We start from the raw sequence: 12,739 nt of genomic DNA on the forward strand, positions 1-12,739 counted from the left end.
TACCCCCCCCCCCCCCCGATGTTATTCAATCTGTATACCGAGCATGCAGAAAAGGAAACAAAAATACGGAGTAGGTATTAAAATCCATGGAGAAGAAATAAAAACTTTTCGGTTCGCCGATGACACTGTAATTCTGTCAGAGACAGCAAAGGACCTGCAAGGGCAGCTGAACGGAAAGGACAGTGTCTTGAAAGGAGGATATAAGATGAACATCAACAAAAGCAAAACGAGGATAATGGAATGTAGTCGAATTTAGTCGGGTGATGCTGAGAGAATTAGATTAGGAAATGAGATACTTAAAGTAGTAAAGGAGTTTTGTTATTTGGGGAGCTAAATAACTGATGATGGTCGAAGTAGAGAGGATATAAAATGTAGACTGGTAATGGCAAGGAAAGCGTTTCTGAAGAAGAGAAATTTGTTAACATCGAGCATAGCTTTAAATGTCAGGAAGTCGTTTCTGAAAGTTTTTGTATGGAGTGTGGCCTTGTATGGAGTGTGGCCTTGTATGGAAGTGAAGCATGGACGATAAATAGTTTGGACAAGAAGAGAATAGAAGCTTTCGAAATGTGGTGCTACAGAAGAATGCTCAAGATTAGATGGTAGAACACATAACTAATGAGGAGGTACTGAATAGGATTGGGGAGAAGAGAATTTTGTGGCACAACTTGACTAGAAGAAGGGATCGGTTGGTAGGACATGTTCTGAGACACTGAGGAATCACCAATTTAGTATTGGAGGGCAGCGTGGAGGGTAAAAATCATAGAGAGAGACCAAGAGATGAATACACTAAGCAGATCCAGAAGGATGTAGGCTGCAATAGGTAGTGGGAGATGAAGAAGCTTGCACAGGATAGAGTAGCATGGAGAGCAGCATCAAACCAGTCTCAGGACTGAAGACCACAACAACAACATGAGATTTAATTTTAATTCAATAATTGCGGTAGTTGTGAAAGAATATACAGTATCACCCATAGCACATATGGAGCAAATTCAGCTCACATCTTTGCAAACTGCTCTTATTACTCAAGCAAGAGGGTTCAGCCTGAAATTAGAGCATCCAGGATCTCAATTTTAGCTGTTTATATTAAGTCATGCTATACCAGTCGTTGATAAATTCTCCAATCAGTTGCAAAAACGAGCAGTTGACCCATTGACTGTACGGAAACGGGAAGAACGTTTCAATAGAGACATGCAGGACATCTGAGGTAGAGTCACTAACTTTGACCTCAGCAGTTTGGTCCCTTGGAATTCACAAACATCTGAACTAACTTTGACAGCACACACACACACACACACACACACACACACACACACACACACACGCACGCTTCTTTATTCCTGATAGGGGTATTACAAATGATATTTCGTTCACACGCACTCATCGGCTATGCAACTATCATTATTGTCGATAGTTTTTACATGTGTGTGTCAAAATGACCACTATAATATCTGATTAGTGATTAATGCTGTCAGTTTACATAATCAACTAAGATAAATACGGCTATGTGTAATAAGTGTCACACACTCAACAACATTTTAGATTGATCTGAAGTTGGCTTGGTAATGAGCCAAAACCGGTAATCCGTTAACAAAATTTGCGATCTTGATATAGGATTTTTATACACACACATTTTGTTGAGTTAGTTTGCAAATATCAAAATATGGACAGAAATAGCTGTATCTTTTGGCTGATCTGACTTGGGAGCTTAATTTTTTTTACTCCTCCCAGGGGCCATAGACCTTAGTATGTGACAAATTTCAACTTGATACCTTTAACCGTTCCAGAGGAAAAGAAATCTTAACAGCCCGACAGACAGACAAAAAGATGGAGGCTGATGTATTCATAGAAAAGTTCCGTTCTGACTAGTTGAGGTACAGAACCCTAAAATCTGGAATATGAAAAATAAGTTAGTGTGTGTGCTGGGTGTGATAACTAAGTAGGGCTGGAAAGATGAGCACATGGTTCGGAGAGATGGAACAGCATCAAACTAGTGGGAAGGCTGATGACACAAAAAATATAAAATAAAATAGAAATAAAATCTGATGTTGGACAAGAGATCAGTGGTGAAGTGGCTTCCAGCACCCAGACGAAATTATCACTCACCAGGTACAAGATGCCAATGGTGATGGTCCCCGCCCTGAGGGAGCAGCACCCACAGCAACAGCTTTTGCAAATTGGCATTTCTGCAGGTCTCGTTTTCCGACTGGGAAGTTGCTCTGTAACAAAGGAGTGATGGTCAAATTTCATACAGAAGTTTGAGGGACATTCGGAAACTAATGGCCAAATAGTTTATGAGAGGTGATTGGAAATACTCATGGCACTGCACACGCCCAGTACTGGTCTGCTGATCGTGAAACTTCCCTCTTGTTATCAATCTATTGCTAATATTCCTCTGGTTAAGATTTACGACGTGTGTGAATTTGATTACTATCTAACCTCCGCATATGCGCAATACTAGAAGGAAACATAATCTGCAGTTCTCTAGTGAATCCAACCTCGTCAAGAAAGGAGTGCAATACTCGGCTTAAGGTGCCCAGCAGCTTTCATAAAGTTAATGAACGGCATTATTTGATTAACCATACTAGAAGAAATTTAAATTATACTCACATGGAAAAGGCCCGAGTAATATTCCAAACGCAGAATCCGACTAACGAAACAAATACTTTGTCCAAAATTTCACAAATATCATGCATAGATAAAGTAACCTTCTAAACAAAAAACAGTATAATTTATATTAATTACGTTTTATAAAGTTTACTTTTATACTAAACATGTTTCGTGTATTTATTGTCAATAAACGAAACAACACAGAGAAATCAAATAAAACGATTATATACATCACCCCAAACACAGATAATAACACGCTTGAACCGACATCTTTGACGAAAAAACATATCACTGGTAAAGTACAACACGCTGCTTCACCCATAACGCCATCAGGACGTCCTGGGAACCAGCTAAAATTAAAAGTGACATCCGTAAAAATATCAACAAAACATTAGTGAGGGCAGAAATATAAATTAAGAGTAAGTACTGGATATTAATGCAAACTGGAAATGACACATAGCATTCTAATAACGTCCTGTACACGACGGCGAGTTGTTACCAATGCGAACAAAATTATTTTCAAAGCTGAATTTTACGTGCCCATTCGATACATCGATTCCAGATAAGTATATTGCGAGATTAATTTCATCGACATTTATTGACAGGATAAATAAGCACTTTTCCAGCAGCGATTGTATACTGCCCTATCCCAAGCCAACTGCTACCTCCATGCAACAAATGTACTCAGTCGTAGTTCGTAGGGGAGATCTGTGTTGTCACAACAAGATGACACAGTTATTTCCCAGTGGCTTCATCTGGTTAACGACACAACATTGCGAGAGTTTCATGATGTGAAGGCGTACACTGATTCTTTAACGGCAACATTACATTATCCAGCAAAGATGAGTGCTTTGTACCAGAAAGAAGAATGTGTCGCTTCGGATTCGTTTTGCTAAAACAATCAAATGAAGCACAATCAGTTGCTGTTTTCCTGTGGCAAGGAATACTAATAGTGCAATATTTCAGTGTTTTTGTTCTTGAGAAATACAATGTAAAGCGTTCATACCGGACGGAACAGGCACTGCGGCGACTGCAGCGGTTATGAAAGACACTAAATGTATTCGCAGTTGCGAATATGAACAACCATCAGCTGAATAATGGAACGGCGACAATGAAAATTTGTGCCGGACCGGGACTCCAGTCCAGATTTCCTCTTATCACGGTTACTGTCCCGATCCAGAAGGAATTTCCATTGTCATTCAGCTGACGGTTGTCCATATTTGATAATGGGGGAAATCACAGAAGATGAATAAATGCGAGAATGTCATTGTTAATCATAAGGAATTATGGCTTATTTTATACATTTTCCAAAATATTGTAAAATTCAATCCTGTGGCCAATATTAATTTTGATTTTCCATTTGTGTTTTCGTCACTGTCATGTTGACATATGACATTTTTAATTGCGTACTAGCACTATTGAAATATCTCTTGTCACTAGATTACATGTTTAAGTTATCGTGGCTGCTCAGTAGAGTAAAATGTGTTATAAAACAGCTACAGTCAATAAGGGTAAGTTTTTATCAGTCAGTGTATCTTTGTACCTCATACCACTTTTATTTCAAATAGCAGCTGCTACACATATTTGCATTACTTTAGGTAACAATTTTATTACCTCTGTTAATTCTAGTTTGTATTTCAGTTGTCTTTCCAACTTCCTACATGCTATTAGGTTTATGACTTCGACCATAGATACTAGTAGACTGGCCTTGCTGTGCAGAAGCTATAGGGCTGGTGTGGCTCCAACATAAACCACGTGACTGGTGGCAAAACGTGGCGGGATTTCAAATAAGCGGTCTGCCATCCTGTGTTTGTATCGTATTTTACCCACTTTTCTCAATTGACTTCCAAACGCTTCCAACAAAAATTACTTTTTTATTTGCGAAAAATTATGTCAGAACTACATTTGACCTGGATTTGTTCACAGTACCATTTATAAAATCTAAAAAATATATCGAAGGCCCCTCTGGTGGGCAGCGGGACTAAATTACTATAAACTATCAATTAAAGTAAAACGTCGTTAAAATTCTTTTAAACAATAAGAGTGGGCTCGTGTCAAAACTTAAAATATTGGATTCGCCGCGTTTTGAGCTCTGATCACTTATAAAAGAAAATGGGATATGGGAATTATAGGTCCCAAAATTGTCGACTTTAGGAGCAGGTCCATTTTAGAGTATCAATTTTAGGTGCACTTCAAAGGTTCAGTTCCTACTATTTTTACAAAAGTTTAAACTATCAGTTTAAAAAAATGATATTTTAGATGAAAGGTGAGACTCTGAAGTTTCAGAAAATAATTTTGGAACCTACATTTATTTAATAGTATTAGAAGGTAGAAAAAAAATGCTCTTCATGTGTCGACTATAGGTGCTCTTACCTTATTATAATCTCACTTGTATATGCAAAAAGGCGCCTATGTGCAGATGGCTTAAAGTTTTTCCGTTTCAGGGCCTGTATCCAAAGCTGTCTTCGGTTTTCATCCTTAGGGAACCTATGAGTAGGAACGAGAAACACTTACACTTACTTCTGTAACCGAGTTATCGCAGATACTTTCCAAAATGTAATATGAGTCTGACTTTACAGGCATCACTTTCAACACTTTAATTTACGTGATACTCTATTTCAAGTGTAAAAAACTTATAAAAGTCACTTCAGCAGATTTCAATAAACACATCTGCATTATCATAGAAACACACGTGAAATGTAATGCCATTTCCCCCGACAAAACGCTGAGTACAGCCATAAGCGCAACACGAAACAACCATGTTTTGCCAACATTCACGTGACTTTAGCCCAGAGATGTTGGAGCCACGAAAATGACGTCAGGGCCAGTCTATGATATTTATGGTCGAAGGTTTGTGATTAACCTCTAAATGCGTTGGCTGTGAAGAGTTTCTAGTGACAGTGATTTATGTTGAACAATGCCAGGTCGATACAAATATCTCGATATTTCGAAGTAAACCTGCAATACTAAGTTGACACTATTTGTTTTCAGTTTTTCTGATATCCTTCTGGTACGATCTAAATTTACCCAGAATATTAGATATAGCAAAAATTCTTTGAGACTAGTCTACAGTTACTCTGAATGCCACTGTAAATTTGTCCCAGCATTAATATTGAAATTTTATTGTAATAGAGTATAATTAGCATACCTACATCTTTACATTTCCAAGTATTCCGGAAAGATAGCTGCAGAATGTGTTTCTTTGATATGTAGTTTATTTTGATTCCCTTATTTTCAAAAAGTTGTACAAAGTTACCAGATTGACCGTAATATTCATACGAAGTTGACACTGGGCGCGGTGGCTGATGGGAGCGATGGTAAATGGGTAAACATCCTTGCGGTTTTTCCCATCAGCCACCGCGCTAAGTGTACCTATTTGTCATGGCCTTTCCGTGTGATACCGGCACCTACAACCCCCCCCCCCCCCCTCCTACGTCTCTCGGGCGCTCTCTATTACTGGTACCTCTTTCTCGAAGCAGACCCCCAAAATGTTTTTAGCTAAGCTATTGAATGTGACACCATTTACTAGTAGAAACCAGCAATATTTCAGATTAAAAGAAATCTGTGTGAATCCATTACTTCTTCAACTGTCGGTTGCTTTCCCAGCGAAGACGGTGACAGTTACCGTCGATAACTCGGAATTTTGGTACAGAATTAACCAGCAAGTACATCGAACGCGGATGACTTCCCGGTTACGAAATAAAAAATTGATATTGTTAAAGTTTATACAATGAAAAAACGAGGTATAACAGTACTTAGTGCCATATGAGTACATAGACATACAGAAAAGGTCTGAGACGAGATCATTGTATGACCCAGTGGTTTTCAAATGCGTAAACAGATGACCAGGAATTAGTTTCTTAAATGTAAAAAAGCTGTCTGATGAAAGTTACATTCCAGACTGGTAAAGCCAAGAAAGAAATTTCGTCACTTACCTTAACTAACTGGTGGCACTTTCACAATTTGTCTTACACCATAGAAATTCATCACGCCTTTTGCCCCTCTTTGAAGAGACTGTTCCTTAACAGAATGTGAAATATAGTAGTATACCAATCTGATGAATGAGATAAGAAAGCCTACCAAGTAAAAGGAAGAAAGCAAAAAAGGAATGAATTAAGATGCATACTAGAGGGGAAAGGGATTTATATAAATTGAAGGTAAAGGGGGATGAAAGTTAAGAGAAGCAAAGGAGTTCATGATGTCAGTTGCTTCGGGGTTTTATGCACAGTCAGCAGTGCTAAGGGAAAATGTGAGCCAGACCGAGATTCGAACCCAGGACCTCCTGTATACTATGCAGTTGTGTTAACCGATGGCATATAACAGTTGTCTCGATGGACCATGAATCCACCACCTTCAGTGCTGATGCACATTTACATTCGACCTCATAAAGTAGCGAGCATGGAGGACATCAACAGAAACAGTGGCTACATGGTGCTAGGTGGGAATGTGGGTCGACCGAGGCACGTATCTAGATAGCCCTCGCAATTGCGGTAAAAACTGTGTCGAGGTGGCGCTTCAGTTAATGCAACTGCCTGGTAAGCAGAAGGTCCCAAGTTCGAATCCTGATCTTGCACCCATACTCACTCAGCACTGCTAACCCCCATAAAGTCATGAAGCAGCTCACATCACGAGTTCCTTTCCTTTACTTTCTCCCCCTTCACCATCAGTTTACATAATACGAGGGTCAGAACTTTAATGGTGGCAACTATTTATTTACAGCTCGTACAAAATAGATGCATGTTTCAAAGTTTTACTGACCTTGAAAGGAGTTGCCAGCAATGTGGAAGTCGTAGGATACTCTTAGGAGTGTCAGTTGTGTTGGCAGTTTGGGCGGTGTAGTCTATGGCCTGAAGAATTTGTAGCAGTTCTGAAGTGAATGCCGTGAAGTGTTTCCTTCAGTTTAGAAATCACTCTCTATGCTGTTCATTTTTGGAACACAACCTACGACCAGCTTAGAGACAGAAGTGATGACACTTTCTGAAGAACCTGACCATCATTTTGCAGGACAATGCTCAAGCATGTACAATGCAAGCTGTTGCTGGTTTGTGTGACTGATGGGGCTGCTAAGTGCTATACCACCTACTGTGCTCCCCTGACTTAAACCCTCCAAAGTTCAACTCGATTTCTGAACTGAAGGAAACACGTCACGGCATTCGCTTCAGAACTGCTACAAATTCATCGGGCAATAGACCGTGCCGCTCGAACTGTCAACACAACTGGCACTGCTAAGAGTATCCTACCACTTCCAAATCGCTGGCAACGGGTTATAGACAATGCTGGTGGCTACTTTGAAGGTCTACATCTACATCTACATCTATACTCCGCGAGCCACCTTACGGTGTGTGGCGGAGGGTACTTATTGTACCACTATCTGATCCCCCCTTCCCTGTTCCATTCACGAATTGTGCGTGGAAAGAACGACTGCTTGTAAGTCTCCGTATTTGCTCTAATTTCTCGGATCTTTTCGTTGTGATCATTACGCGAGATATATGTGGGCGGTAGTAATATGTTGCCCATCTCTTCCCGGAATGTGCTCTCTCGTAATTTCGATAATAAACCTCTCCGTATTGCGTAACGCCTTTCTTGAAGTGTCCGCCACTGGAGCTTGTTCAGCATCTCCGTAACGCTCTCGCGCTGACTAAATGTCCCCATGACGAATCGCGCTGCTTTTCGCTGGATCATGTCTATCTCTTCTATTAATCCAACCTGGTAAGGGTCCCATACTGATGAGCAATACTCAAGAATCGGACGAACAAGCGTTTTGTAAGCTACTTCTTTCGTCGATGAGTCACATTTTCTTAGAATTCTTCCTATGAATCTCAACCTGGCGCCTGCTTTTCCCACTATTTGTTTTATGTGATCATTCCACTTCAGATCGCTCCGGATAGTAACTCCTAAGTATTTTACGGTCGTTACCGCTTCCAATGATTTACCACCTATGGCATAATCGTACTGGAATGGATTTCTGCCCCTATGTATGCGCATTATATTACATTTATCTACGTTTAGGGAAAGCTGCCAGCTGTCGCACCATGCATTAATCCTCTGCAGGTCCTCCTGGAGTACGTACGAGTCTTCTGATGTTGCTACTTTCTTGTAGACAACCGTGTCATCTGCAAATAGCCTCACGGAGCTACCGATGTTGTCAACTAAGTCATTTATGTATATTGTAAACAATAAAGGTCCTATCACGCTTCCCTGCGGTACTCCCGAAATTACCTCTACATCTGCAGATTTTGAACCGTTAAGAATGACATGTTGTGTTCTTTCTTCTAGGAAATCCTGAATCCAATCACAAACCTGGTCCGATATTCCGTAAGCTCGTATTTTTTTCACTAAACGTAAGTGCGGAACCGTATCAAATGCCTTCCTGAAGTCCAGGAATACGGCATCAATCTGCTCGCCAGTGTCTACGGCACTGTGAATTTCTTGGGCAAATAGGGCGAGCTGAGTTTCACATGATCTCTGTTTGCGGAATCCATGTTGGTTATGATGAAGGAGATTTGTATTATCTAAGAACGTCATAATACGAGAACACAAAACATGTTCCATTATTCTACAACAGATTGACGTAAGCGAAATAGGCCTATAATTATTCGCATCTGATTTATGACCCTTCTTGAAAATGGGAACGACCTGCGCTTTCTTCCAGTCGCTAGGTACTTTACGTTCTTCCAGCGATCTACGATAAATTGCTGATAGAAAGGGGGCAAGTTCTTTAGCATAATCACTGTAGAATCTTAAGGGTATCTCGTCTGGTCCGGATGCTTTTCCGCTACTAAGTGATAGCAGTTGTTTTTCAATTCCGATATCGTTTATTTCAATATTTTCCATTTTGGCGTCCGTGCGACGGCTGAAGTCAGGGACCGTGTTACGATTTTCCGCAGTGAAACAGTTTCGGAACACTGAATTCAGTATTTCTGTCTTTCTTCGGTCGTCCTTTGTTTCGGTTCCATCGTGGTCAACGAGTGACTGAATAGGGGATTTAGATCCGCTTACCGATTTTACATATGACCAAAACTTTTTAGGGTTCTTGTTTAGATTGTTTGCCAATGTTTTATGTTCGAATTCGTTGAATGCTTCTCTCATTGCTCTCTTTACGCCCTTTTTCGCTTCGCTCAGCTTTTCCTTATCAGCTATGATTCGACTACTCTTAAACCTATGATGAAGCTTTCTTTGTTTCCGTAGTACCTTTCGTACATGATTGTTATACCAAGGTCAGTAAAACTTAGAAACACGTACCTATTTTGTACGAGCTGTAAATATATAGTTGCCATTGTTAAAGTTCCAACCCTCGTACATACTGTTGCAGCAGATTCCGTGTGGTGTCTGTTCTTTAGGTCATGTCCGATAGAACAGACACCACTTATTCATAGAAAGAAATTTAGATATGCAAATATTCTTAGCAGCTATGAATGCACTAAAGGATAGGATGGCCTTGGCCTTCAAAGAGAGGAAAAAAGATAAAAGAAAACCCAGCGGAAACGAGATAAATAAAGGCCCAACAAGCAGAATTCCTTATTAAATGGAATGAATTAATTAAAAAAATATGAAGAATGAGCAACAAAGCCGTACTTTGTCAGTCATGCACCATCTTATACCTTTACACGGAAGGAAATCTTCTGTGACACCATAAAACATGTCACATGTATTAATGAAATGAGTCTCTTTAACGTGCTAATTATGTGCTCTGTCTTGAAAATGGAAACTTGTGTTAGTTGCCAATAGCTTAAGTTTGAAAAGTTTTAGGTTGTAACCCTACTACTTAATTTGATTTTACTCACTGATTGGTGATGTGTAGTAAAGTACTAAAGCAACACATGCACTATCAAATACAGTACTGACAAGATCTTCTCAACTGCAACACTTCTCAATTTGAACAGGATATTTGTTCCAATGACATGACCATATTGTACCTAGGAACAATACTTATAATGAATTTTCACTATGTGGCTTATTGTACACTGATAGTAAACTTCCTGGTTAAATTAAAACTGGTTGGCAGATCAGGACTGGAAGCTTGGACATTTGCCTTTCATGGGCAAGTGCTCTAACAACTGAGCTCTCTGAGCATTACTCGTATCTGGACATCACAGCTTTACTACCACCAGGTACAGTTTTCCACATTTGGAGAAACCATACATTCACGAAGTAATTTTTGTCATTTCAGAAAAAGACTGTAGCACACATGAGTTGAATGCTATCATTTCAAAATTGAATAAGAAAGTATATCAAACTTATATTACGGTGCGCTGGCTAGAAGCAAAACTTTGGAAAGTGTTCCAAGGCCCAATACTCTCCCCTACTGTCACACAACCACCCTGGCTATACCTTTGGTTAATGTGGGCTCATTGCTTCAGGATCTTTATTTTTTATTTTCCAATAGTGTATTTCTCAACTGGTAACATATTTTTTATTTGAACAGTGATTTCAGCTAATAACTAATAAACTAATAGCTGCTGCAATGGAAAATCTTCCAGTCAGTTGCTTTTACTTATCTTTCTTGTGACATTTTGGTGTTACACAACAAACTACATGTTTCTTGTTTGATATTTGTTACAGGTGAGTTCCAAAGCTGCCACCATGTTTCTCTCATCCATGCTATGTATAACTTCTACAGAAGGTAAGCTACAATGGTTTTATGTCCATTTGCATGGCCATCTTCTGCAGCAGCTGTTAAAATCAGTTGGTTTCTCTATCTTAAGCTTACTGCAATTAATTAAAGAGATTGTACACTAGATAGATTTTGCTTTTATTTACAAAACATCGTCAGTGGTCACTGGTGGTTTTGCCTCTTGTTCACATATTCTGCAACCCACTGCATAGAGGTTGAGGTGAAGAGAAGCTTCATTGTACAAATGCTAAAAAATAATGCCTCCAGTTTCTTTACATGGAAGAAAACTTAAAACTTTTTAAATGAACAACCATTACTGACAATAAGTATATTTGTTCTTCACGTCTACAGGTTCATATCTCAACAGAGTCACTCTGGCAACAATGAGTGACCAGTTTGTTGATACTGTCATTGTATAACGTTTGACATTGTTGACGGAATCACAACCAACTTCACATCTGCTTACACTGATCACTATCAGAATGAAGTCCTTGAAAGTGTTCTTTAGATTTTGGAAACAAATGAATATTGGATGGGTCAGATTAGGACAGTAATGAAAGACCAGTAATGACAGTGAACACAAGGCATCAATTTGTTTCAGATGCAGCAAAATTCATGTGTGGCATGCCCTCATTACCATACACAGGATTCATTCCTCTTCACTTTTCGATTGAAGTCATGTTGTCTGTGGTTAGAAATTTGTATTACAGCTCACTGTTACATTTGTACAGTGGCATTGTCGTGACCAGTGAGGTAAGACTGAGGTGTGGTTATTGCTTGTTGTGGGCTTTTACCAATACCCCACCAAAGAGACGTGAAATACTGTCTCTCGGGCAATTTTTGTTAAAATAAAAAAAAATTACCACAGCTTGCTGTTTCTCATGCGCCAACATAGTTACATTAGACACTGCCAATTGAGAGCCCTCTTACGGGAGAGGGCTGCAGCTAGCATCAGTGAATTAGGAAAGTCAACCGAGTAATGTGCATGACACGTAATGCCTCAACCAATATTGAGAACAAAACAAAAAATTAGGAGGCATTACTTTTCAGCATGCCTCATACATATACACATGGCCATTTTTTGCATTTTTTGAAAGCACTTTCTCTAGCTCAGTATTTGTGTTATTCCAATTCTTCCAATGCAGTGTAAGATAAAGTGCGTTCAAAAACTGTGAAGAACGTATGTATGATGAATTCTCTTTCAAACTCAAGCTCCATTAACAGTGAAGGAAAAAGCAGTGGTTTGCAGAAAATGTGAACAAGAGGCAGAAACACCAATGAACACAGAAGACGCTTTGTAAAAAAAAGTGAAACACATACCATGAAAAATTCTCTTAAATTAAATGCAGTAACCTTACAAAGGAAAAACCAATGAAAATTGATATAGTTTTATCTTTAACGTTATAGATGTGGAGAGTAACATACATAATTTAGCAAATAGGGCAGAAGATAAAATTACCTCAAGGTCCACAGAAAATCAGTTAATGCTTAACTGCAACAAAACACTTGTCGAAGCTA

General features: G+C 39.3%; 1 non-coding gene across 1 annotated transcript; it reads left to right on the plus strand.

Annotated features, from left to right (window-relative positions):
- The first annotated feature begins 11,940 nt into the window (after positions 1 to 11,940).
- On the plus strand, positions 11,941 to 12,082 carry LOC126425525 (U4 spliceosomal RNA). Its single transcript, XR_007576370.1, has one exon. It is a non-coding gene; the product is annotated as a U4 spliceosomal RNA (small nuclear RNA).
- Positions 12,083 to 12,739: the final 657 nt, after the last annotated feature.

This window comes from Schistocerca serialis, chromosome 10 (genome assembly GCF_023864345.2).
Source record: "Schistocerca serialis cubense isolate TAMUIC-IGC-003099 chromosome 10, iqSchSeri2.2, whole genome shotgun sequence".
NCBI classification, from domain to species: Eukaryota; Metazoa; Arthropoda; class Insecta; order Orthoptera; family Acrididae; genus Schistocerca; species Schistocerca serialis.